This window comes from Podarcis muralis, chromosome 3 (genome assembly GCF_964188315.1).
Source record: "Podarcis muralis chromosome 3, rPodMur119.hap1.1, whole genome shotgun sequence".
Classification (NCBI taxonomy): Eukaryota; Metazoa; Chordata; class Lepidosauria; order Squamata; family Lacertidae; genus Podarcis; species Podarcis muralis.
In genome coordinates, this window is record NC_135657.1 from 8,241,366 (window position 1) to 8,267,271 (window position 25,906).

At 44.0% G+C, this 25,906-nt stretch overlaps 1 pseudogene; it reads right to left on the reverse strand.

The window, feature by feature from the left end:
• Window positions 1-732: 732 nt before the first annotated feature.
• On the reverse strand, window positions 733-25,054 carry LOC144327128 (uncharacterized; annotated as a pseudogene).
• Window positions 25,055-25,906: the final 852 nt, after the last annotated feature.

Sequence of the window (25,906 nt, forward strand, 5' to 3'; positions counted from 1 at the left end):
GTTTGAAGTGGAAGAGAAGAAGAAGAAGAGTTTGGATTTGATATCCCGCTTTATCACTCCCCTTCAGGAGTCTCAAAGCGGCTAACATTCTCCTTTCCCTTCCTCCCCCACAACAAACAGTCTGTGAGGCGCGTGGGGCTGAGAGACTTCAGAGAAGTGTGACTGGCCCAAGGTCACCCAGCAGCTGCATGTGGAGGAGCAGAGACGCGAACCCGGTTCCCCAGATTACGAGTCTATCGCGCTTAACCACTACACCACACTGGCTCTCCACAGAGGCCAAAGAAAAGTCAGAGGAGATTCTTAAAACTCCCCCACCTCAAAAGAAGAAGAAGAAGAAGAAGAAGAAGAAGAAGAAGAAGAAGAAGAAGAAGAAGAAGAAGAAGAAGAAGCCATAAAACCAGGTCTTCTCTGAATTCCTTGCAGCAGGCTGGATTCACTTCTATTGCAGCCAAGGAAACCAGGGAATGTTTTGATTCTGCCACACAGCAATCAAATAAACAATTTGACTCCCAGTTTACACAGGACTCCATTTGCACAACATGTCTGATTTTATTTTATTTATTATTTTATTACGATCGTTACTTTCTGGAAGGCTTTTCAGCCACCAGAAATGAACTTCTGAAAGATTACTTGTGTGTCAGATGCTTAAGAATGGCATTGAAGAAGGACTTCACCCTTTGTATAGGTTCTGATGCAATTTAGGAGTTTCCTGCTGCACCATTTTATGACCTGCTACTTTGCCCCTATGGAAGAGAAGAGAACAAGCTGTGTTAAATCCTACGCAATAAGTACCACTTGTGCATTCCTTTGATGAACAATATCCACAAGAATGTGTCTGACACAATATCCAATCCCTTACTATAAGCACGTTGAAAATTTGGCCCTTCAGATCTTGGTAATCCTTAACCTTTGGGCATGCAGGCTGAGGCTGATGGAAACCAGGAATCTAACATCTGGAGGACCACCAGTTTTCCATCTCTTCCTAATTATAATAATCTGCACACAGTATTGGTAGGCCTCGCTCTCCAGGCTTCAGGGATAGCCGCACACAGCCCCTCCGGCAGGGAGAGGCTGCATGCGGCTATGGCTTCTTTAGCCCTGCACAGCCTCTCCCGGCAGGGCTAAAGAGGAAGCCAAAACAGCGAGCGGGATCCATCCCGCTCACTGCCTTGGCTTGTTCGATAGCTGCACGCAACCCCTCCGGCAGGGAGAGGCTGCACAGGGCTATGGCTTCTTTAGCCATGCACAGCCTCTCCCAGCCTTGGCTTGTTCCTGCTCGCTGCCCTGGCTTGTGCCATAGCCCCGCACAACCCCTCTGGAAGGGAGAGGTTGTGCAGCCTATACACTGCTCTTTGGGGCTGGGGAAATAAGATTTTTTTTTCTTGATCCCTCCCCCTAAAAACTAGGTGTGCCCTATGGTCCGGTGCACCCTATGAAGCAAAAAATACGGTATTTGGATGGTGACTTCTTGGGGAAATAGTTCCTGCCTGCTCTATATATTAACTCTAAAAACAAGAAGTGTAAAAAGATCATCTGGAAGGACTCCTATTTATATTCTGTTGTCCTTGGAAATCATGAAAAGATAATACAAAAGGTGGTACAACTTTGCAATGTTGTGTATTATACGTACTTTGAATTAATTTAATCACTGGGACATCTGAAAATGGAACATGCAAGTGAAAACTGGGGGTTATGTGTGACCAGAAATGTAGTGTTAAGTGTTGCAATTTTTCCAATTCAAAATGTTTCAAATTAAATTGCTTTTCAAAAGTTACTTCTTCGTTCTTTCATTCTGCCGCCCAGTGATTGTATCTTCCCACCCGCTAAGTGTTAGCATTTCACTCCTCCGTTGTTGGATATGTGATTGTTACATCACATGTCTGTGTTTACTTTCCAGGCTTGGAAAATGAGAATGGAGTCTTATGATCTCTTCCACTCTACTGTACTTTTGTACTTTTCTTTTTCTCTCTCTCTTGGAGAAGAACTGAGAGGTCACCATGATTGCTTTGTCCTGTATACAGTGGTACCTCGGGTTACAGACGCTTCAGGTTACAGGCGCTTCAGGTTACGGACTCCGCTAACCCAGAAATAGTACCTTGGGTTAAGAACTTTGCTTCAGGATGAGAACAGAAATCGTGTGGCCGTGCGGTGGCAGCAGCAGGAGGCCCCCTTAGCTAAAGTGGTACCTCAGGTTAAGAACAGTTTCAGGTTAAGAATGGACCTCCAGAACGAATTAAGTTCTTAACCCGAGGTACCACTATATATTGCTTAATAAATACTTAGAATGCCACACTCACGCTCCACGATTGTTTCTGTTCTACTCTGCTGAGTGAGTGTGCACATAGTCTTCTGATATGTGCTGCTGGCGCATGAAGATTTATATACATTCTGGGCTGCGATTCATCAGGAAGATGCCTGGAGAGGTTTGCCCCCCAGGTGTGTTCCAACACTGAGCACCTAACCCAGATATCACTCCAGTCACACAGCTGTGGAATTCGGCTCCCAACCCTCTGCAATGCAGGAATCCCAGCTGGAGAATCTCTGACAGGAGGCTATCCAACCTCTGTTTAAAAACCTCCAATGAAGCAAAGTCTGAGGTAGCCCATTCCACTGTGGAACAGCTCTTAGCACCAGAAAGTTCTTCCTTGCATTTAGTCAGAATCTCCTTTCTGGTAATAGGAATCCATTGACTCGTGTCCTGCCATCTGGAGCAGCAGAAAAGCTTGTTCCATCTTCCACATGGAAGCCTTTCAGATATTGAAGATGATTATAAGATCACCTCTCAGTCTTCTCTTCTCTGGGCTAAACATACCCAACTCCCTCAAATGTTCCTCCCAAGGTGTGTTTTCCATACTCTTGAGCATCTTGGTCACTCTCAGCTGACTTTGTCAATATCATTCCTGAACTGTGGTACCCAGAGCTGCACATAGTACTAAAGGTGTGGTCTGACCAAGGGAGGTAAGAGTGGTACTGCTATTTCTCTTGCTGTGAGGACTGAACATCTAGAGTTGCATTAACTTTTTGCTGCTGCATCACAGTGTTGACGCAAGTTAAATTTGTGGTCTACTTAAAAAGAAAAAAACCCCTCTAAGATCCTTTGTCCTCCATTCTATATTTATGCATCTGGCAGTTCCTGCCTAAGTGCAGAACCTGACATTTATCCCTACTGAAATTCATTTTGTTAGTTTTGGCCCAGGTCTCCAATCTCTAAAGGTCATCTAAAATCCTGATTCTATTTCTGAGATATTAGCTACCCCTCCTGATTTGGTGCCATCAGCAGATTTGATAAGGAACCTCTCTGTTCCCTTATCTAAGTCATTTATAAAGATGTTGAACAACACCAGGCCCAGGACAGAGCCCTGTGGTAACCCACTTGCCACTCCCCCCCCCGGAAGACAAAAGAACCATGAAGGAGTTTGTCAAAAGCCTTACAGCAATCAAGATACACTACAGTCACAGCATGCCCCTTATCCACCAAGCTTGCCACTCTATTGAAAAGGGGGGGGGAGTTTCATCTGCTATGACTTGTCCTTGAGAAACCCATGCTGGCTCTTAGTAGCCACAGAACACTTTAATAAGTGTTCACAGACCCACACTATAAATATCTTTCTAGGACCTTTCCTAGTATCGAAGTCAAGCTGACCAACCGGTATAGATGCCTAGGTCTTCTTTTCCCCCTCTTTGAAGATGGTGACAATGTTTGCCCACCTGCAGGGATTTTCAAGGATTCTCAAATATTATAAAACAGCCTCTGAGATTATATCTGCACATTCATATATATAGTTCCTTTGGGTGCAGTTCATTAGACCCTGAAGATTCGAATTCATTCAGAGTAGATAGGTATTCCCTTTCTATCTCTTTGCCTCTCTTGAGCTGCATCTTTTATTCTAGTATCATCAAATTATACACTGTTTTCCTTTGGGAAGAAGACAGAAGCAAAGTTGGTGTTGAGCAGTTCACTATTTTCTCTGTCATCCAATAGCATTTCTCCATCTTCTCTATGAAGAGGACCTCCTCCTTTCTTGTTCCTCTTCTTTCAAGCATAGCCAAACAACCCTGTTATAATCATTACTTTCTTCTCCAAATCATAATAGTTGTGGCCCATAACAAAAATTTAGCATATTACCTGTCTTTGAGCAGCAGTAGACATGATCAGCACGGTGGCAGGAGCTTGTTGAAGCAACATACTCTCCACCTGAACAACTTGCTTTGCAGCGACCTATACATTTTTTATTTCGGGTGAGAGTGGGTCCTGGAAAAATATTGTGAAGGTAGAAATTCATCCCTCAGATGAGAAGAGATCACCAACTCCTCTAAGTATCTCCTATTCTGTGAAAGGAGCCCATTACACTTCTCACTAAGCAAAGAAATGGAACTAATCCTGAGCAATTGACATAGAACTCAGCTATACAGCTGCAAAGAAAACGTCTTAAGTGTGTTTTAAGTACAATATACAATGGGACAATGGGACGCGGGTGGCGCTATGGTCTAAACCACTGAGCCTCTTGGGCTTGCCAGTCAGAAGGTCGGCGGTTCGAATCCCTGCGACAGGGTGAGCCCCCATTGCTCAGTGCCTGCTCCTGCCAACCTAGCAGTTCAAAAGCACGTCAAAGTACAAGTAGATAAGTCGGTACCACTCCAGCGGCAAGGTAAACAATGTAAACAATGGGACACTAGATGGCAATGGTGAGCCTTATGGAAAATGCAATGTATTCTTTTAATGCTTTTTAAAAAGCATTTTCAGAGGGGGTTTTATGTTTGTAGATTCCACCCTAATTTGCAAAGACACTCAGTTCTGAGAATCGGAAGGGGCCCTTTTGATACAGTTCTTTATATTTTAAATGAGAATCTCATTTATATTTTATAAATTCTTTATGAGAGAGAGAGAGAGAGAGAGAGAGAGAGAGAGAGAGAGAGAATTCTTTATGTTTTTAATGAGAATCTCATTAAAGTGAGTGGCTGGGGAAACCTAGCCAGATGGGTGGGGTATAAATAATAAGTTGTTGTTGTTGTTGTTGTTGTTGTTGTTGTCACCACCACCTATTTTCCACCATCACCACCATCGTTTTCAAAGGCCTGGAAACAATGCCTTATGAGGAACGGCTAAGGGAGCTGGGCATGTTTAGCCTGGAGAAGAGGAGGTTAAGGGGTGATATGATAGCCATGTTCAAATATATAAGGGGATGTCACATGGAGGAGGGAGAAAGGTTGCTGCTGCTCCAGAGAAGCGGACACGGAGCAATGGATCCAAACTACAAGAAAGAAGATTCCACCTAAACATTAGGAAGAACTTCCTGACAGTAAGAGCTGTTCGACAGTGGAATTTGCTGCCAAGGAGTGTGGTGGAGTCTCCTTCTTTGGAGGTCTTTAAGCAGAGGCTTGACAACCATATGTCAGGAGTGCTCTGATGGTGTTTCCTGCTTGGCAGGGGGTTGGACTCGATGGCCCTTGTGGTCTCTTCCAACTCTATGATTCTATGATTCTATGATTCCTTTCTTGGGCTGCAGCTCCCTCCCTGCATTCTTAATTGTAATATCATCACATTGCAGACTGTTTTCCTTTTGAAAAAGACAGAGACAAAGTAGGTGTTGATCAGCTCCATCCCCCCCCCCCCAGGTCACCTAATAGCACCTCTCCATTATCTCCACGCAGAAGACCTACTCCTTGTTTGTTCTTTCTCTTGCTTCAAACATAGCCAAAAAAAACCCAAACCTGTTTTGTTTTTTTCCAAATCATATAATAGTTGCAGTCCTTAGGAAAAGATTGACACGTTACCTGTCTTTTCACAGCAGTAGACATGATCAGGATGGTGGCAAAAAGTTGACGAAGCCAAATATTCTCTACCTGAACAACTTGGTTTGCAGAGACCTCTACAACTTTCATTCAGTGTGGGGGTGGGTCCTAGAGAAATATGAACAAGATAGAAATCAGTCCCCCAGAAGAAAAGAAATCACCAGCATCTTTAAGCATCTCCTATTCAGTGAAAGCAGTCTAATAATAATAATAATAATAATAATAATAATAATAATAATAATTCACTATTTATACCCTGCCCATCTGGCTGGGTTTCTCCAGCCACTCTGGGCAGCTCCCAACAGAACATTAAAAACATGGTAAAAGACCAAACATTAAAAACCTCCCTAAACAGGGCTGCATTCAGATGTCTTCTAAAAGACAGATGATTGTTTATTTCCTTGACATCTGATGGAAGGGCGTTCCACAGGGCGGGCACCACTACCAAGAAGGCCCTCTGCCCAGTTCCCTGTAACCTCATTTCTCGCAGGGAGGGAACCACCAGAAGGCTCTCGAAGCTGGACCTCAGTGTCTGGGCTGAACGATGGGGGTGGAGATGCTCCTTCAGGTCTACTTTCATCTTGTGCAAATGGCATAGTATCAAATGAGCTAATACTTCAAGCATGGCACAGCAAAAAAGCTAGTTAGACAAGTCTTCTTTTACCACAGTCCGGTGGTTCAAGTGTTCTTTATATTTTACCTGGGAAGCTAAGCAGCATAAAAAAGATAACCAGTGGGGCAAAGGTCTTCATGGCTGAATGCTGGTGCCACCAGAGTCATCTTCCGGCTCAAAGATATTGCAGAGGGAGAATGGAAAGCATCTTCTATTTGTACTTACTAAGGGAATGATGTCATGCACAGAGGCAGGAGGAAGAGAAACTTTCAGGGTGAAGGAAGGACTGTATGTTCTTCCTAACTTTCTGCTAAGGATATTCATTGCTATTAATTTTGGATAATTACTTCCTGCTCTTTCTTTTGAAAAATGTCATGAAGGTCAACGTGAACAAAACAATGCATACAAATCTGCAGATGACACCAAACTGGGAGGGGTGGCTAATACCTCAGAAGGTAGAATCAGGATTCCAGGTGACCTTAGCAGATTGGGGACCAGGGCCAAAAAAACCCAAAATGAATTTCAGTAAGAACAAATGTCACGTTCTACATTTAAGCAGGAATAACCTCATGCTAGTAAATAATCAGATCAGGACAAATGAATGGAAATTGCTCTTTTTTTTATTCACTTTTATTGCAAGGGAGAATCTCATGTAATCATGGAGAATGTTGCAAGCACTTCTTTTGATCTGGATGCTTTGATGAAGAAACAGAAGGAGACTCTAGCTGGGGTTGAAGCAGGATCCAGTGGCTCTCCAAGTGATGGGCCAGCCCCCAATATTCAAATGATCCTCAATCTTCATCTTCATCTTCATAGTTTATACTTAAAAACAAAAGAAAATTATATAAAAGTTTTCCTTATGTTTCACCCAGAATATATAGTCAAAACTATGTGTGTAAATGGAAGGTGGAGCATTCAGTAGTGCCTGCTTTTTCCTTAATAGACTAGCCTCCCCATTTTGTAACTTTCCTTTCTTGTGGGATTATTTAAAATGTCTGCATTGTTTTGATAGATGAGTTGCCCTTGCTTTGTGCAAGTGGACCAGATATAGGGAGATACATAGTAGTTACGTACAGGATTGGATTGCATATACAGGGGCAAGATGCTCACAGCCCAGTAAAAGGCCAACCAAATAAATGAGACAACAGGACATTGCTATTGGGTTGAAATAGGCCATAACTTTTATTGATTTCACTTGTCAGTAGGTTTTGGCCAAGGCATTGGGTATCAAGCAGCCTGACCACTGGTTGTTGAGTAGGGTGGGTCAACCCTGACTGGGAGGTCACCTCTAACATGGACAGTGGTACCAAGTTGGGCCCCAGATTATGGCTGCCCAATGGCACGTGAGATGGAAAGTGATGTTGTGACATCATTACGTCACATTACACTGCGGGCGCCGCAGCAACGCCTCCAAGGCCTCCGACGTGACTTCCAGTTTCTACTAGAAGTAGCCTCTGAGACTGTGCAGGGCCTTAGATGTCACTTCCAAGACGATAATGATATCTTTATTGTCATTGTCCCTTGCAGAACAATGAAATTGAAAAACTGCATAAAACATTCAAAACCCCTAAAAACTCTAAAACCCCATTTTAAAATACACTATACTACAGAGACCCCTTATGCTGCGTTTAGAACCAGAATTGCATTAGCGTAGAAACTGTTTCTCAGGCGGCTAGTCCTGGCCTTTATAACCCTATACCTTCTTCCAGAAGGCAGAAGCTGAAAGAGATCGTTTCCGGGGTGCGTACTATCGTGTGCTATCTCTGCTGCTTTCTTATGGCACCTGGCAGCATAGATTTGATCTAAAGTGGGAAGAGTGCACCCAATAATTCTCTCTGCAGTCTTTACAACCCTGGATAGCATTGTTTTTTCCCTGGCCGTGCAGCTCCCAAACCACACGCACAGACCATAAGTTAGTACGCTCTCCACAGTGCAATGGTAAAATGCCATCAACAGGTCCTTTGAGAGATTGTTTTTTCCGGAGGATTCTCAGAAAATATGACCTCTGCTGTGCTCTCTTCACCAGGTCTTTGCTGTTCTCTCCCCAGGTTAGGTCGTCTCTCAACTCCATTCCCACGAGACCTCTTGGGCCTCGGAGGTTACGTCTCAGGCCTCCAATGAGACTTCTGGTTTCTCTTGGAAGTTGCGTTGGGAGGCTCTGTGAGGCTTCAGACACAACTTTCAGGGCTCACAAAGCTCTGGAAGTCTCAACTAAGATCACACGGTCACACAAAAAATATTGTGGGTGCAGGGGGCCCTGGGGGGCCCTGGAGTTAGTGCCAGTGGACATGCATCAGCTTGTACAATCCCAACAGGGCCACCATCGGGAAAGGCACTATGTCCCATAGGCCCCCACATGGACTCCCATTCGTGCAACCCTTTAACAGGACCTCTGGTCAGCTAAGGTTCCAACCCAATGTCTGAACTTCCAATATTTGTGACATTTACTATGAGGTAAGTGAAGACCTGTTAAAGCTATGGTTTTCCCAGTAGTGATGTATGGAAGTGAGAGCTGGACCATAAAAAAGGCTGGTCACCAAGAATTGATGCTTTTGAATTATGGTGCTGGAGCAAGTCCTAAGCTCTGTGGTTTAACCCACAGCGCCACACACGCCCTAACAGGCTGGGCATTAAGTAACATTAAATAACAGTAGTGACACACGCAAGTCTAGGCAGTGTGCATGGAGAATCATGGGCTGCCCAGATGACAAGACCCACCCACCACGCCGGCCTCACGGTTGCGGTTCAAAGGAAAGCAGAGCAACATGTTTGGCACCAGCTTGGCACCAACTGGAGTACAAGGCACCATCCAGCCCCAAGGGCCTTCTGGCGCTTCCCTCCCTGAAAGAAGTGAGGTTACAGGGAACCAGGCAGAAGACCTTCTCCGTAGTGGCAACCACCCTGAGGAATGCCCTCCCATCAGATGTCAAGGAGATAAGTTAACAATACAACCTTTAGATGACATCTGAAGGCAGCCGTGTAAAGGGAAGTTTTTAATGTTTTTGTATGTTTTTATATATGCTGGAAGCCGCCTAGAGTGGCTGGGGCCAAGTCAGATGGGCGGGATACAAATAATAAAATAATAGTAATTAAAAGCCTCCCTAGAATCAAGGCCCGTATAGTTAAAGCTCTGGTTTTCCCAGTTGTGATGTATGGAAGTGAGAGCTGGACCATAAGGAAGGCTGATCGCCGAAGAATGGATGCTTTTGAATTATGGTGCTGGAGGAGACTCTTGAGAGTCCCATGGACTGCAAGAAGATCAAACCTCTCCATTCTGAAGGAAATCAGCCCTGAGTGCTCACTGGAAGGACAGATCCTGAAGCTGAGGTTCCAATACTTTGGCCACCTCGTGAGAATAGAAGACTCCCTGGAAAAGACCCTGATGTTGGGAAAGATTGAGTGCACAAGGAGAACACTCACACTGTGGGTGCACTTTCCGGGATCGCACGCGGTTCTTCAGAGCCCAGGGAACTTATGTGGGCTGGCCTGCCTCTCAGTGTTATTCTTTGGGGGCTCACGCCCAGCCTCAGTCAGTCAATTTACACTGCTAGGAGGTGGGGCCAATCATATAATTAGGGGGTGGAGCCAGCAGCAGCCCGGCAGTCGGCTCAGGAGCTTCATTCACCCAACCCTCCCTTTGTTTAATGTTTCTTGCTTACAGGTTAACCTTTTTCTTCCTGTTTAGCAGGTGCTGCTACAGTCTTTTGACTGGTTGCTGTTGAAGAGCTGGGAAGAATTTCTCCTGCACTGGCAAGTTTTGTCTTCCCTGTAGGAATTCGTCACAGTTTAAGGCCTTGGGCGGAATCCTTTAGTCTTTTCTTCCCTGAAATTGGGGGGGGGGGGAGTGTGAAGTGGTGACTCACACACACACACCCCACGATGGCAATTCCAGGGTCCCCTCTTAAAGGGGTTGTAATATGAGTGTCACTGGCTATACACTAAAAGGTTGTCAGTGAACTACCCAGCGTGCGTGGATATGGGGTGGGCTGCCTGTGTACACATGTGTCTTGCAGAGCACCCCCATAACCCATTTACCCTGAGGAGCCCCAGTCCCCCCACCTGGGAGGGATATATGCCTAATGCCTAAGCCAAGGTCTTCCTACATTTGAAAGTTTAATAAAGTTGTGGCCAAATTTTAATTCCATAACACATTTGGATTTGGATTTGATATCCCGCCTTTCACTCCCTTTTAAGGAGTCTCAAAGCGGCTAACATTCTCCTTTCCCTTCCTCCCCCACAACAAACACTCTGTGGGTTGAGTGGGGCTGAGAGACTTCAAAGAAGTGTGACTGGCCCAAGGTCACCCAGCAGCTGCATGTGGAGGAGCGGAAACGCGAACCCGGTTCCCCAGATTACGAGACTACCGCTCTTAACCACTACACCACACTGGATCTCCTTGTCAGAGTCATTATTCCTTTCTGGTGATCCCTGGGGGCTGGGGTGGTCGCTGCCTGTTCACGCAATGGGTGGCACTGCAATGTACAGTAAAGTATAACTTATAATAAACAGAAGGCCATGTATTCTATTTTTCCCTAATGTATTGGGAAAGGGACGTGGGTGGCACTGTGGGTTAAACCACAGAGCCTAGGACTTGCCGATCAGAAGGTTGGCGGTTCGAATCCCTGCGACTGGGTGAGCTCCTGTTGTTTGGTCCCTGCTCCTGCCAACCTAGCAGTTCGAAAGCACCTCAAAGTGCAAGTAGATAATTAGGTACCGCTCCGGCGGGAAAGTAAACAACGTTTCTGTGAGCTGCTCTGGTTCACCAGAAGCGGTTTAGTCATGTTGGCCACATGACCCAGAATCTGTACGCCAGCTCCCTTGGCCAATAAAGCGAGATGAGCGCCGCAACCCCAGACTCGTCCGCGACTGGACCTAATGGTCAGGGGTCCCTTTACCTTTACCTAATGTATTGGGATACCAGGATAGGGTTGGGGGAGAGAACAATATAACAGTTCCTTGCTGATATATCCAACAAAGTCCCACCAGATTTGAGTGTGGCTTTGCTTTCCCATTCAAAAGTCTGACATGCCAGGTAAGCTTTTCCTGAAGAGCTAAATTCCACACCTGTAGATTGGATGAGCAGCCCCTCTGTTTCCTTCATCTAAGCCGTCTATAAAAATGTTGAATAACACTGGGCCCAGGACAGAACCCTGTCGTAACCCACTTGTGATTTCTTTTTCCAGAATGACAAGCAACCAGGGGGGAGTTTGTCAAAAGCCTTACTACAATCAAGACATTCACAGCATTCCCCTTATCCACCAAGCTTGTCACTCTGGGTTTGTTTGTTTGTTTGTTTGTTTGTTTGTTTGTTTGTTTGTTTGTTTAACTTGGATTCATCAGCTATGACTTGTTTTTGAGAAAACAATGCAACTGGGCCAGGGCCTGCACCTCCGCCACACTGGGTTGCAGAGGCAATGGGAGGCTACAGCCACAGCATGAGGCCACAGCAGGAGGCAGTAGCCAGGCACCCATGGACACCCAAAATGAAAATTTGTTGGTGCTCGGGCCCCCAGGGCCCTCTGAAAGTTGCATGCCTGCTAACTGCTCGTTGACTCATTGTCATTTTGAGGACCTTTCCTAGTATCCTAGCCAAGCTGACCAACCAGTTATGTTCCTGGGTCCTCTTTCTTTTTAAAGATGGCAACGAAGTTTGCCCACTTCCAGTCTGCAGGGACACCACCTTTTGTCCAAGGATTCCCAAATATTCTATACAGAGGCTGTGAGATTACATCTGCACATTCCTTTAGAATGTTTGGGAGCAGTTCTAAGGCCCTGAAGATTAGAATTCATTCAGAGTAGCTTGGTGTTCCTCTACCAACTCTCTTCCTCTCTTGCGCTGAGGTCCCCTCTCTGTATCTTTTATTCTATTATCATCAAATTATACACTTTTGGAAGAAGACAGAGGCAAAGTAGGTGTTGAGGAGTCCAACTTCTCTCGGTCACCCAAAAGCATTTCTCCATCCACTCCACGCAGAAAACTTACTCCTTGTTTGTTCTTTGCCTTCCCTCAAGCATAGCCAAACAACCCTGTTCATTATCTTCACCTTCTTTTCCAACTCATGATTGCGGCCCATAAGAAAAAAATTAGCATGTTACCTTTCTTTCGACAGCAGTAGGCATGATCAGGATGATGGCAGGAGGTTGTTGAAGCCACATATTCTTTACGTGAACACCTTGGTTTGCAGCGACCTTTACACTTCATTTGCTCGGTGGGAGTGGATTGTGGAGAAATATTATGAAGATAGAAATCCATCCTTCAGATGAGAAGAAATTACCAACATCTCTAAGCATCTCAGTGAAAGCAGTCACTGAGATTTCATTACATTTTCCACTAAATAAAACTATGCACAAATAGCAAAGTTTCAAATGAGCTAATGTTTTGAGCAAGTTAGAGTAGCAAAAGACACAAAAATGGACTAGACTTTTTTTTTTTTTTTACTACAGTCCATTGATAGAACAGACCTTTATTTTTTACCCAGGTATAACAAAATCAAAAAGAGAACCAGCAGGGCAAAGGTCATCACCACTGAATGTAGGAGTCACAAAAGTCACCTTCTGGCTCAAAGATATTGCAGGAAGAGAGCCACTCTTTCTTTAACTTTCAGTATCAAAGTCAGGCAGTCAGGATGTCCAGCTCACCAGTTGGTAGTTACCTGGGTTGGCCTTTTAACCCATTTTGAAGATGGGGACAACAACTGCCACCAGTTCTCCAGGAATTCTCAAAGATTATAGACCTGAGATTACATCTGCAAACTCCTTTTGTACCCTTGGATGCAGCTAATCAGGCCCTGGAGATTTGAATTCCTTTAAAGTAACTAGGTGTTCCCTTACCACCTACAGTGGTACCTCTGGTTACATACTTAATTCATTCCGGAGGTCCATTGTTAACCTGAAACTGTTCTTAACCTGAAGCACCACTTTAGCTAATGGGGCCTCCTGCTGCTGCCGTGCTGCCACCACGTGATTTCTGTTCTCATCCTGAAGCAAAGTTCTTAACCCAAGGTACTATTTCTGGGTTAGCAGAGTCTGTAATCTAAAGCGTATGTAACCTGGAGCGTATGTAACCCGAGGTACCACTGTATTTTCCTTTCTTGGGCTGCAGCTCCCTCCCTGCATTATTAATTGTAATATCAACACATTGTTTTCCTTTTGAAAACTTGTGAAAAAGACTGAGGCAAAGTAGGTGTGGATCAGCTCCATTTTCCCCAAGTCACCTAATAGCACCTCTCCATGCTATTCCTTGTTTGTCCTTTCTCTTGCTTCAAACATAGAAAGAAAGAAAGAAGAAACACTACTGCTCACCTCCCCAATCACATAATATTTGCAGTCCTTAGGAAAAGATAGATACGTTACCTATAATATCACAGCAGTAGACAAGATCAGGATCCTGGCAGTAAGTTGTTGAAGTCACAAATTCTCTATCTGAACAACTTGGTTTGCAACCTTTACAAATTCCATCCGGTGGGTGGGTGGGTCCTGGTGGGTGGGTGGGTCCTGGAGAAATATTATCCCTCTGCATCATTTATTCTATAATCACCACATTGTGCACTGTTTCCTTTTAGCAGAAGACAGAGGTATAGTAGTTGTTGAGCAGTTCCACCTTCTGTCTAGCCCCAAATTTTCTCAGTGCATGGGACTTACTTGTCATTGACTGGATGGATGCAGAGGAGTAGTGAGAGCCTAAAAGAAGAAGGCTCAGAGACAGGGGATTGGTGGTGGGGCGATTATGAGTGGTCTGGGGGGAAAGAGGGAGCAGACTGAGAGAAGGAGGTCTTGGAAGCTGAAGAGGTAACAGGATTTAGTGAGCAGGAAGAGGAGGTGACAGAGAGCAGTCCAGAATCAGAGGCAGCAGCGGAGGGTGGAGAAGAGGAGGGGGGCAGGAGATAGAGATGAGGCTGGCTGCTGAAGAATCCAGGGAGTCTCCCCATCCTGCTGCAACCCGCATCCTCTCCCCTGGTCTCCCAGAACACATAGAGGAGTGAAAAGAGCAGAGCACAGGTTAGCAATGAGAGACTAGATGAAGGAGCCTGAGATTGCTTGGGAAGGGCCCCTGAAGGAGAAGAAGTTCTAAAAGCAGTGGGAAAGTGGGAACATTTAGGCCTCACAACTGCCTCATTGCGGCAACACCTACTGAGAAGATGTGCTGCAATCACTAGGCCTGCACTGTTTTGGTTCCTTAAAAAAAGAGACTGTTTAGTTGCTGACCTACTGTACTTCTGACTCCAGCTCCTATCACTACTCCTGGTTTGTACTTCCTCATGCTTTGAACAAAGCAAGAACAACCACTACCTTTTCATTATCTTTAACCACATTTCCTGATCCTAAGAGCTTCAGTCCTTAAAAACAAACAAAAAATTAACTTGCTATTTTGGAGAACCAGGTCATGTGGAAGGGGTTAATTTGCTTCATAAGCATAAATCACCCCATGGATTAGATAAGCCAACAGGTGCAAAGTCAGCCAAGTCTGTTGCTATGGAAATGGCCCAGTACCAACTACTGTATTTTCCGCTCTATAGGACGCACTGGACCATAGGATGCACCTTGTTTTAGAGGGGGAGAACAAGAGGGAAAAAATCTCCCCCTCTCTGCTCAGCGCCCCTTCAGCGAAGCGGCAGGAGAAACAGAGCCCCTTCCATTTCTCCTCCCGCTTGGCTGAAGGGGTGCTGCGCAGCTCTCCCTCTCTGCTGAAGCCAGAAGAGTCTTGCTCTCCTGGCTTCAGTGAAAGGAACCTGAAGCCTTCAGAGAACAGCGCGAGTTCCCGCTGCGCTCTGCAGGCTTCGGGTTCCTTTCGCTGAAGCTGGGAGAGCAAGACTCTCCTGGCTTCGGCGAAAGGAACCTGAAGCCTCCGGAACACAGACGGAGTGCTCCCTCCATGCTCCGAAGGCTTCAGGCGGCTATCTCTGAAGCCTGGAGAGCAAGAGGGGTCGGTACACTGAGGAAGACAAGGCAAAGTAGGTGTTGAGCAGCCCACCTTCTCTCTGTCATCCAGAAGCATTTCTCCATCCTCTCCATGCAGAAAACCTGCTCCTTGTTTCTTCCTCTTCCTTCCAGCATAGCCAAACAACCCTGTTTATCATCTTTACCTTCTTTTCCAACTCATGACTGAGGCCCATAACAAACATTTAACATGTTACCCTTCTTTTGGCAGCAGTAGACATGATCAGGATGATCGCAGGAGGTTGTTGAAGCCACATATTCTCTACGTGAACACCTTGGTCTGCAGCGACCTCTACAATGATCATTCAGGGTGGGAGTAGATCCTGGAGAAATATTATGAAGAGAGAAATCAATTTTTCAGATGAGAAGAGACCACCAACCTCTCTAATCATTTCTTAATCAGTGAAAGCAATCCATTACATTTCCTAATAGACAAAGAAATAGAACTTTAATTTTGCACATATGACATAGTATCCAATGGGCTAAGATTACTAGCATGCCGAAGCACTAAAGGACACCCAAATGGCCAGGTGGACAGGTCTTCTTTGAAACATGGAGTTGGAAGGGACACCATGGGCCTTCAAGTCCACACACACACACACACACACACACACACACGATGCAGGAATCTCAGCTAAAACACCCAGGACATCATCCTGGACATTCTGAAACTCAAATACCCCAAACTGACCAGTTGGGTCTTTTAGAGCAAACTGCAGTGCTGAGACTAGCTGGCCCTCCCATGGCAAATGTAGCAGTATGAAGAAGGAACCAAAGAATGGAATAGAATGAGACATGTGTGGTTGAACAGTGGTTCGGCTCCAGTCTCCAGGAGACTCACAGATATAATCAAAAGTTTCCCCTTATTTATGGATCATTGATGAAGGATGTTGTGGCACAAGGAAAAGAACAAACAGGCTACTTGTTCTCAACAGCCCATCTCAATGGCTAGACAATATGTACCTTTCTGATGACTTCGTTTTTCCCTGAAAAGCAACCATAATAGAAAAAAATAAAATAAAGCAATTTAAAATACAGGTTAAAATGCAATTTAAAATGCAGCCTCATTTTAAAAGTAGCCCATAGATCAAAAGCGTAAGGAGAGGGAAACATAAGGGTCCGACTGAGTCCGCCAGGCGGAACAGCTCTGTCTTACAGGCCCTGCAGAAAGATGTCAAGTCCCGCAGGGCCCTAGTCTCTTGTGACAGAGTGTTCCACCAAGTCGGGGCCAGTACTGAAAAGGCCCTGGCCCTAGTTGAGACCAGTCTAACCACCTTGAGACTTGGGACCTCCAAAGTGTTGTCATTTGTGGACCTTAAGGTCCTCCATGGGGCATACCAGGAGAGGCGGTCCCATAGGTATGTGGATCCTAGACCGCATAGGGCTTTAAATGTCAAACCCAGTACCTGAAACCTGACCCTGTACTCCACCAGGAGCCAGTGCAGTTGGTAAAGCACTGGATGAACATGGTCCCAAGGCGAGGACCCCGTAAGGAGCTTCACCGCAGCATTCTGCACCCGCTGGAATGGCAGAGATGGGAAAATGCCACCTTTGCTGTGGCTGCAACCTGTGCCTCCATGGAAAGGGAGGCGTCAAAGGATACACCCAAACTCTTGACAGAAGGCGCTGGGCCCCCGCATATGCATGGTTTGTTAGTTTGCTTAAGGACTGTGTCACTGTTTTTTGTGCCTGATTTAAACATGTTATTTCATGCTGGAATTAACCCTTCTGAACTTTCCTCTACTTGTGCTGTGGTCCCTCTAACTCCAAAATGACATTTGACAGAATACCAGCCAGCTGGTGAGTGGTTGGGAGCATGTCTTTCTCAATCAAAGTAAAGTTTAAAGCTCCCAGTTGATCTGTTGAAGTCCCATCCTGACCCACATGTTCTCATGTGTGACAGCATGAGAGTGTGGGGCTTCTTAATGGGGAAATCTGGAGGGAGTTGTTAGCTCTGCAGGGCTGAGTTTCACCATCCCTGCCATAGTGGAATCAAACATTTGGCCAAAGTAGAGCTAGACTCTTATAATATGCCCCTTTTCATTCTGTTCTAGGCCACATTCATGTTAGACAATACATTTGGCACCCAGTTCATATTCAGCATCATTGAATTGTTTGAATATTAGCCATTTTCAAGTGTTGCTTTGAAAATTTGGCTATGACTTCCCCCATCTAGTAGATATATTGATATGGAATCATCATTGGGCGCCATTTTGTCCTTTACCTCTCTCAGAAAAATGCCTCAGGCCAGCTCTTATATATACATTGTATCCATTTTCTTGATTCAAGAATCACGTTGTTCCTTTAAAATCCCTTTTGAGTTTATTTTGTGCATTTTGGATTGTGTTGTGGTGTCATAATTTTAGCAGCATGTCAAGATATTATGAGAGGAAGGGGTCATTGCTCATCCTAGTACACACGATTCATTTACTGAAGAGTGGAATCTGCAGCTGAAAGGATCAGAGAGCAGACGACTTGAACAACTGAGATGTAAGGGAGCAGGTCAGAGTCATAGTCAAGAATACTACACCAGCACAAGGCCGCTTCCTAAATGCTTACACAGAAAGAACAATCTCCTTATTGCTACTTGCATTTAAGGATCATCTGCACCTCTGCAGGGAAAGCAGTTTGGATTCAAAGCTCTTCCTCGTGTGCTTTGCAGACAACTTACCGTATTTTTTGCTCTATAAGACACACTTTTTCCCCTTCAAAAATGAAGGGGAAATGTGTGTGCATCTTATGGAAATGTGTGTGCATCTTCCTGTTTCAAGTATAATGTAGAAAAAGAACAATGCTGTTATCCTGTTCATCAGACAGGGCCATAAACAACAGCAACGGGTGAGAATACCCTGGACACTTGAATCATTCATTATATTCCTAAATTGTGGAATCTGGGGGCTTTCCAAGAACCTTTGCTGCAAATAAAATTGGCAACACCTGAAATCTATACAGCATATTATTATACTTATTAACATTTTCATTGTGGCTGTTCTGCTTGTTTGGGACAATTTTGAGCTTCTACAGCTGCTTATCATATTATCCCTCTGATGACAAGGCAGGGAGAAATCTGCATATGTGTCTGGGAGACTGGGGAAGATGGAGCCTTTTGCACCTGGCATCATATGCCAGCTCAGTTTGAAGTGAAGGAGGAAGCAGGCGAGTCACAGGAGACTAGTAAATACAAACACACACCAGACCTTGTCCTTTCAAGCTGAGTTCCCTCCCTTTGAAGCCAAAGAAAACCAGAGAAGTTTTTAATTCCACCATATAACAATGAAATAAACAAGATAACTTTGCCTCCCAGTTTGCATAGGAAAAGATGACAAAGGACTTGGTCTGCAGAACAGGTTTGGTTTTATTAGGAGCAGAAAGGAATGAGATAGTTAATTCCTGGAAAGACTCTTGGTAACCAAAAGTAACATCTGGAAGATTGTTCATATATCAAATGCTTCAGAATAGCAATGGAAATAGGGCTCCATTCTTTACGAAGACACAGGTGCGACTTAGGAATTTCCTGTTACACTCTTATATGATCTGCTATTCTTCCCCTATCAAAGAGAAGAGAACAAGTTATGCTAAATCTCGTGCAATATTCCACACTCAGAAAAACATATATTACATGAGCAAATGAGAAAAGCCAGAATTCTTGAGCATATATTTCTAACTGGAATGCTTTGTAAAGCAAATATCTTGAAAGATAAAGAATGATTAGCTTCCCATCTTGCCATTTGGTCTATGCATTCATTCTCAAGGGTTAGTACCCAAAGTTAGTCCGAGTCTGGTTAAAACCACTGGTAAAAATTGGCTTGACTAAAAAAAATTGGCTTGAAGGGCTGACTGCTCTTGTGCTCCTCATCGGATTGGCCAAAGCGAGAACAGGATGCTGGACTGGGTAGGCCATTGGCTCTTCTTATGTTCCTCATGAGTCTGACCAAACTGCGGGAGGCAGTGGAAGACAGGTGTGCCTGGCGTGCTCTGGTCCATGGGGTCACGAAGAGTCGGACACGACTAAACAACAACATGTTCCTCATAGAATCATGGAGTTGGGAGAGACCCTATGGGCCTTCAAGTCCAACCCCCTGCAATGCAGGAATCTCAGCTAAAGCACCCAAGACATCATCCTGGACATTTTGAAACCCAAATACCGTATTTTTCACTCTATAGGACGCACTTTTTCCCCTCCAAAAATTAAGGGGAAACGTGTGTGCATCCTATGGAGCGAATGCAGGCTCCTTGGCTTCAGTGATAGCAACGCAAAGCCTCTGAAGTGCAAGACTCTCCTGCTTCAGCGAAAGGAACCCGAAGCATTTGGAGCACAGCGTGAGGTCCCTCTGCGCTCCAAAGGCTTCAGGCGGCTATCCCTGATAGCAAGACTCTCCTGGCTTCAGCAGAGAGGGAGAGCTGCACAGCGCCCCTTCAGCGAGGTGGGAGGAGAAATGGAAGGGGCTCCGTTTCTCCTGCTGCTTCGCTGAAGGGGTGCTGAGCAGAGAGGGGGAGAATTTTTTTTTTCTTGTTCTCCCCCTCTAAAACAAGGTGCATCCTATGGTCGGGTGTGTCCTATAGAGTGAAAAATACGGTACCCCAAACTGATCAGTTGGGTCTTTTACAGCAAACTGCAGTGCTGAGGACAGCTGGCCCTCCCATGGCAAATGTAGCAGTATGAAGAAGGAAACAAATAATGGAATAGGACCTGTGTGGTTGAACACTGGTTCTGCTCCGCTCTCCAGGAGACTCAAAGATATAATCAAAAGTTTCCACTTATTTATGGATCATTGCTGAAGGTTGCCGTGGCACCCACAAGGAAAGGGACAAATGGGCTACTTGTTCTGTACTTGAACAACTTGGTTTGCAGCTACCTTTGCAATCATCATTTGCGATGTGTGCTGGAGAAATATTGTGAAGATAGAAATCAATCCCTCAGGGGGCTACTTCTGGTCCTTTACTGTCATTTGAGGCTCAGGTGGCCTCAGTGGTGGAGAGAGCCTCCCATCAGCCTCAGCTGGTGGCCCAGCTGCAACCCATCTCTATATGGATAGCTTAATTTCTGTTGTCTATGCTCTGTCTATTGACATTTCCATTCCACCTTAATGAACAGGCATGAGATTGTTGCGTGTCACATGTCTGTTTACATTCCAGCACAGTATGCTGGGAACTTCCGTTTGTGTATAGCTTTTGCTTTTCTCTCTGAGACGACATGAGAGAGAGACGACATGTTTCTTTGTTCTGATTTATGTTTAATAAATCTGTAGTGTAGCATGACTTTACACACCTCACGCCTACTTCTGTGTGCACAGTACACTCTGCTAATAGCATGCCCTGGCTTTTGAAGTCCGGGTCGCTGATGCTGGTGACACACAGCTCTACTTCTCCTTTACATCTGCAAGTGTGCCACTGGAAGTGATGGACCATTGTATTGCCTCGGTAATGGACTGGATGAGAGGCAAGAAACGAAAGCTCAATGCAGGTAAGACGGAGGTACTCTTAGTGGGTGGGAGATTGCCTTCTCTTCATGGAGTTACCCTCCCTTTGAAGGAGTGGGTACGCAGCTCAGGGGCTACTTCTGGGTCCTTTACTGTCATTTGAGGCTCTGGTGGCCTCAGTGGTGGAGAGGTCCTTCCATCAGCCTCAGATGGTGGCCCAGCTGCAACCCATCTCTATACAGATAGACTAACATCTGTTGTCTATGCTCTGACCACTTCAAGATTAGATTACCACAATGCCTTATATTTATATGTGCTGAGCAGTAGCACTTTTTCTCTGTCACCCAAGAGCATCTTTTTTTCTTGTCCCAGACACAGCACCTGCTCCTTATTTCTTCTTCCTCTTGCTTTGAATACTATTGTTTATTATATTTAACCTCTTTTCCATAAGGTCACAATTATAAGCTGCACTTAATTATAATTATAATTATAAGCTGCACTTTTCCAGATCGGAATTTGGGGGGGGGGAGTGTGGCTTATTATTGGGCCAATACGGTATCATCTCTCTTCCATAAAACGCTTCTTGTGTTGAAATCCATAAAGAATGAAAGAATGAATACTTAACTAAGGTGTTGCTCTTTTGCAACTGGAAATGTTTGAAATATAATTGCTTTGTCAAAGCTAATTTCTCGTTCTCCCACTCTGCTTCACAGTAATGAAAATGTCTCACCCTCTGAGCACCTCAGCCCAAAATCCCATCAAAATAGTTGTGTTCCATAGCAAAAATTAGGGATGTTACCTGTCCCTTTGCAGCAGTAGGCATGCTCAATATTATGGCAAGTCATTCCAAAACCCTCGTATTCATTTCTTGAACAACGTGGCTTGCAGCGACCTTTACATTCTTTCATCTGGGTGTGAGTAGATCCTGGAGAAAATTTTTCTATATTATAAATTTTTCTATATTATTATTATAAAAATTTTCTATATTATAGCTATAGAAAAATTAGCTATAAAGAAATCAATCCCTCAGATAAGAGATCATCAACATCTCGAAGCATTTCATATACAGAGAAAGCAGCCCATTACATTTCAAAGAAATAGATTTTTTAATACTGGACAAATGACATAGTTTTTTCCTTTACAAAGGCACAGGTGCAATTTCGGAATTTACACCATTTTATGATTTGCTACTTTGCCCCTGTTGAAGAAAAGAGAACATGTTAAATCTCGTGCAATAGACCACATTCAGGAAGAAAGAATAATTAAATAACTGTATGGTCTTTTGGAAAACCCAGATTCTTGAACCCATATCAACTTTCTAACAGAAATGCTTTGTAAAGGAAATATCTTCTAAGGTAAAGAAGACTAGTCAAATGCCCACAGATTATTTTCCAGATTCTTTTTCTAGGGTTAGTACCCAAAGTTAGTCATACTGCAGATAAACCCACTAAAATTAATTCAAATGACTAATTTAAGTTCATTAATTTTAATGTTAATGACTCTGCTCTGAATACAACTTAGTTGTCCTTTTCTTAAAGTTGAAAATTCATTAAAAGACATTCTGAAGCATTTGCAAAGAATTCCTTCCCAAAAAGTAAGGCTATGTTTTTCAGAGGGAGGGTGGAGGAATCACATTATCAAAGAGCCCGTTGAGACATTTCTTTTATGAACTAAATCCATGAGAATATCTGAATGAATATGTCATTCTTCACTGCAGGCCTGGCAAACCTCCTTCATTCCAGATGTTGTTCACTTACAGTTTCCATCATTCTTGTCCTTTGATTCTGGGTGGAGCTTGTGGGTTAAGGGACTCCAACCCCTGCAATGCACCACTAAATAATCCCTGAAAGATGGCCATCTACCCTCTGTTTATAAATCACCAATGAAAGCAAAGTCCAGCACTTTCCCAAGCAGTATGTTCAGCTTTGAAACAGCTCTTATCATCAGTCCTTTCCTATGTTTAGTCAGAATCTCGTTTCTTGCAATGTGCCTGGGTCCACTTTTTTCACTTTTCGAAGATGGCGAGAAAGTTTGTCCATTTCCCGTCTGCACGGACACCACCTGTTCTCCAAGGATTCCCATATATTATATACAGAAAAAATTCCTTCCAGTAGCACCTTAAAGACCAACTAAGTTAGTTCTTGGTATGAGCTTTCGTGTGCATGCACATGAAAGCTCATACCAAGAACTAACTTAGTTGGTCTTTAAGGTGCTACTGGAAGGAATTTTTTTTGTTTTGACTATGGCAGACCAACACGGCTACCTATCTGTAACTGGAATTATATACAGAGACAGTGAGATTCCATCTGCAATTTCATTTAGTATGTTTGGGTGCAGATCATAAGGCCCTGAAGATTTGAATTCATTCAGAGAAGCTAGGAGTTCCCTTACCACCTCCTTTCCTCTCTTGGGTTGCAGCACCCTCGCTGCTGCATCATTCATTCTATTATCACCACGTTGTACACTGTTTTCCTTATGGGTGAAGACAGAGGCAAATTAGGTGCTGAGCAGTAGCACTTTTTCTCTGTCACCCAATAGCATCTCTTTATCTTCTCCCACACACAGCACCTGCTCCCTATTTGTTCTTCCTCTTGCTTTGAATACTACTGTTTATTATCTTTAACCTCTTTTCCAAATCATAATAATTGAGGCCCATAACAAAAAAATAACATGTTACCTTTCTTTGCACAGCAGTAGACCATATCAGGATGATGGCAGAAGGCTGTTGAAGCCACATATTCTGTACTTGGACAACTTGGTTTGCAGCTACCTTTACAATAATCATTTATGATGGGTCCTGGAGAAATATTGTGACGATAGAAATCAATCCCTCAGATGAGAAGACATCATCAACATTTCTAAGAATCTCCTATTCAGTGAAAGCAGTCCATTGCATTTTCCACTAAATGAATACAACTTTAATCTTGCACAAATGACATACAGTGGTACCTTGGTTCTCAAACTTAATCCGTTCCAGAAGTCATTTTAAAAACCAAAGCGTTCCAAAACCAAGGCACACTTTCCCATAGAAAGTAATGCAAAATGGATTAATCCATTCCAGACTGTTAAAAACTGTGGGATGTGAAACACAGAGCAGTCAAATACAACATTCCTAGAGTGTACATAAAAATCGGAAAAGTTCACAAACCGGAACACTTACTTCCGGGTTTGCAGTGCTTGGGTTCCAAGTTGTTTGAGTACCAAGGTATTTGAGAACCAAAGTACTACTGTACCATCAAATGAGCTAATATTTTGAACAAGGTAGAGCAGCAAAGGACACCCAAATGGGGTAGTTATATATTTATTATTTTACTACAGTCCTGTGGTTTGAGGGACCTTTACATTTTTGCCCAGGGCAGTAATCAGCATCAAAAGCACCATAAGTTTATCATCATAAGTCTTAGGTCTTCATAGATGAATGCTAGAGCCACATGAGTCATCTTGACTGAAAGATATTGCAGAAAGAGAATGAAAGTATCCTCTGTTTATATTTCCTAAGGGAATAGTGATATGCCCAGAGACAGGCAGCAGAGAAGTTTTCAGGAGGAAGGAAAGTGTCTCCTAAGGATACTCTTCCAAGCTCTTAGTAATCACAGCATCCTTTTCTTTCTGTCTGGTTATCAACTGAACTGATTACTGAAGCCTTATCTCCTGCAGCAGTAAACTTATGCTGCCTCTGTGTGGTGACTGAAACTGGGGTCAACTTCCACAAAGTGGGTATCTCATCTCATATTCCCAACAATTACCGTACCTATCTTTCTACAACAGAAGACATAACCAGGTAGATCACAGCGGTCTAATGAAGCCACGTATTCTCTATTTGAACATGATCGTGAGCAGTGACCGCTACAATTATCGTTCAGGGTGGGAGTGGATCCTGGAGAAATGTTAGAAAGATAGAAAGATAGAAATCAATCCTTCAGATGAGAAGAAATCACCAACATCTCTAACCATTTCTTAAGCAACATAAGCAATCTATTACATTTCCTACTAGATGAAGAAATAGAACTTTAATTTTGCTCATATGACATACATGGTACCTATGGTTACGTACTTAATTCGTTCCGGAGGTCCGTTCTTAACCTGAAACTGTTCTTAACCTGAAGCACCACTTTAGCTAATGGGGCCTCCCGCCACCGCGCGATTTCTGTCCTCATCCTGAAGCAAAGTTCTTAACCAGATGCAGCCTAGAATTGCATAAGCTTTTTTCCTGCTGCATCAGTGTTGATTCATGTTAAATTTGTTGTCTACTAAAAAAGAATTGTTGTCTACCCCTAAATCCTTTGCACATGTACTACTGTCAAGCCAGGTGTACCCAATTCTATATTTGTGCATTGGATTACTCCTGCCTTAGGGTAGAAGAAGAAGAGAGGAAGTTTGGATTTGATATCCCGCTTTATCACTACCCTAAGGAGTCTCAAAGTGGCTAACAATCTCCTTTCCCTTCTTCCCCCACAACAAACACTCGAGAAACTTCAGAGAAGTGTGATTAGCCCAAGGTCACCCAGCAGCTGCATGTGGAGGAGCAGGGAATCGAACCCAGTTCACCAGATTACGAGTCCACCACTCTAATCACTACACCACACTGGCTCTCACAGCATTCTTCTGATCTACCAAGCTTGCCACTCTATCCAAAAATAAAAAAGATTCATCTGCCATGACTTGTTTCTTTCGAGAAACTCCTGCCAGTTTTTAGTAACCACGGCATCCTTTTCAATGTGCTCACAGATCAACTGTTTAATTATCTTTTCTAATGCTTGTTGAGCAGTTCCACCTTCCCTCCGTCGCACAATAGCACCTCTCTGCCTTCTCCACGCAGAGCCCCTGCTCCATATTTGGTCTTCGGCTTGCTTTGAACAGAGCAGCACAAAACCCTGCTTCTTATCTTTTCACCACTTTCCCAAATCATAATGATTGCAACCCATAATAACAGTTTAGCACGTTACCTTGCTTTTTGCAGCAGAAGACGTGACCAGATTCCTGGCAGGGGTCTAAAGAAGACTCATATTCTCCAGCTGAACAGCGTCGCTTGCAGACGCCATTACAAAGTATATTGTTGGTGGTAGTTGGTCCTGGCGAAATATTATGAAGATAGAAATCAATCCCTCAAGTGAAAAGAGATTACCAACATCTCTCTGCATTC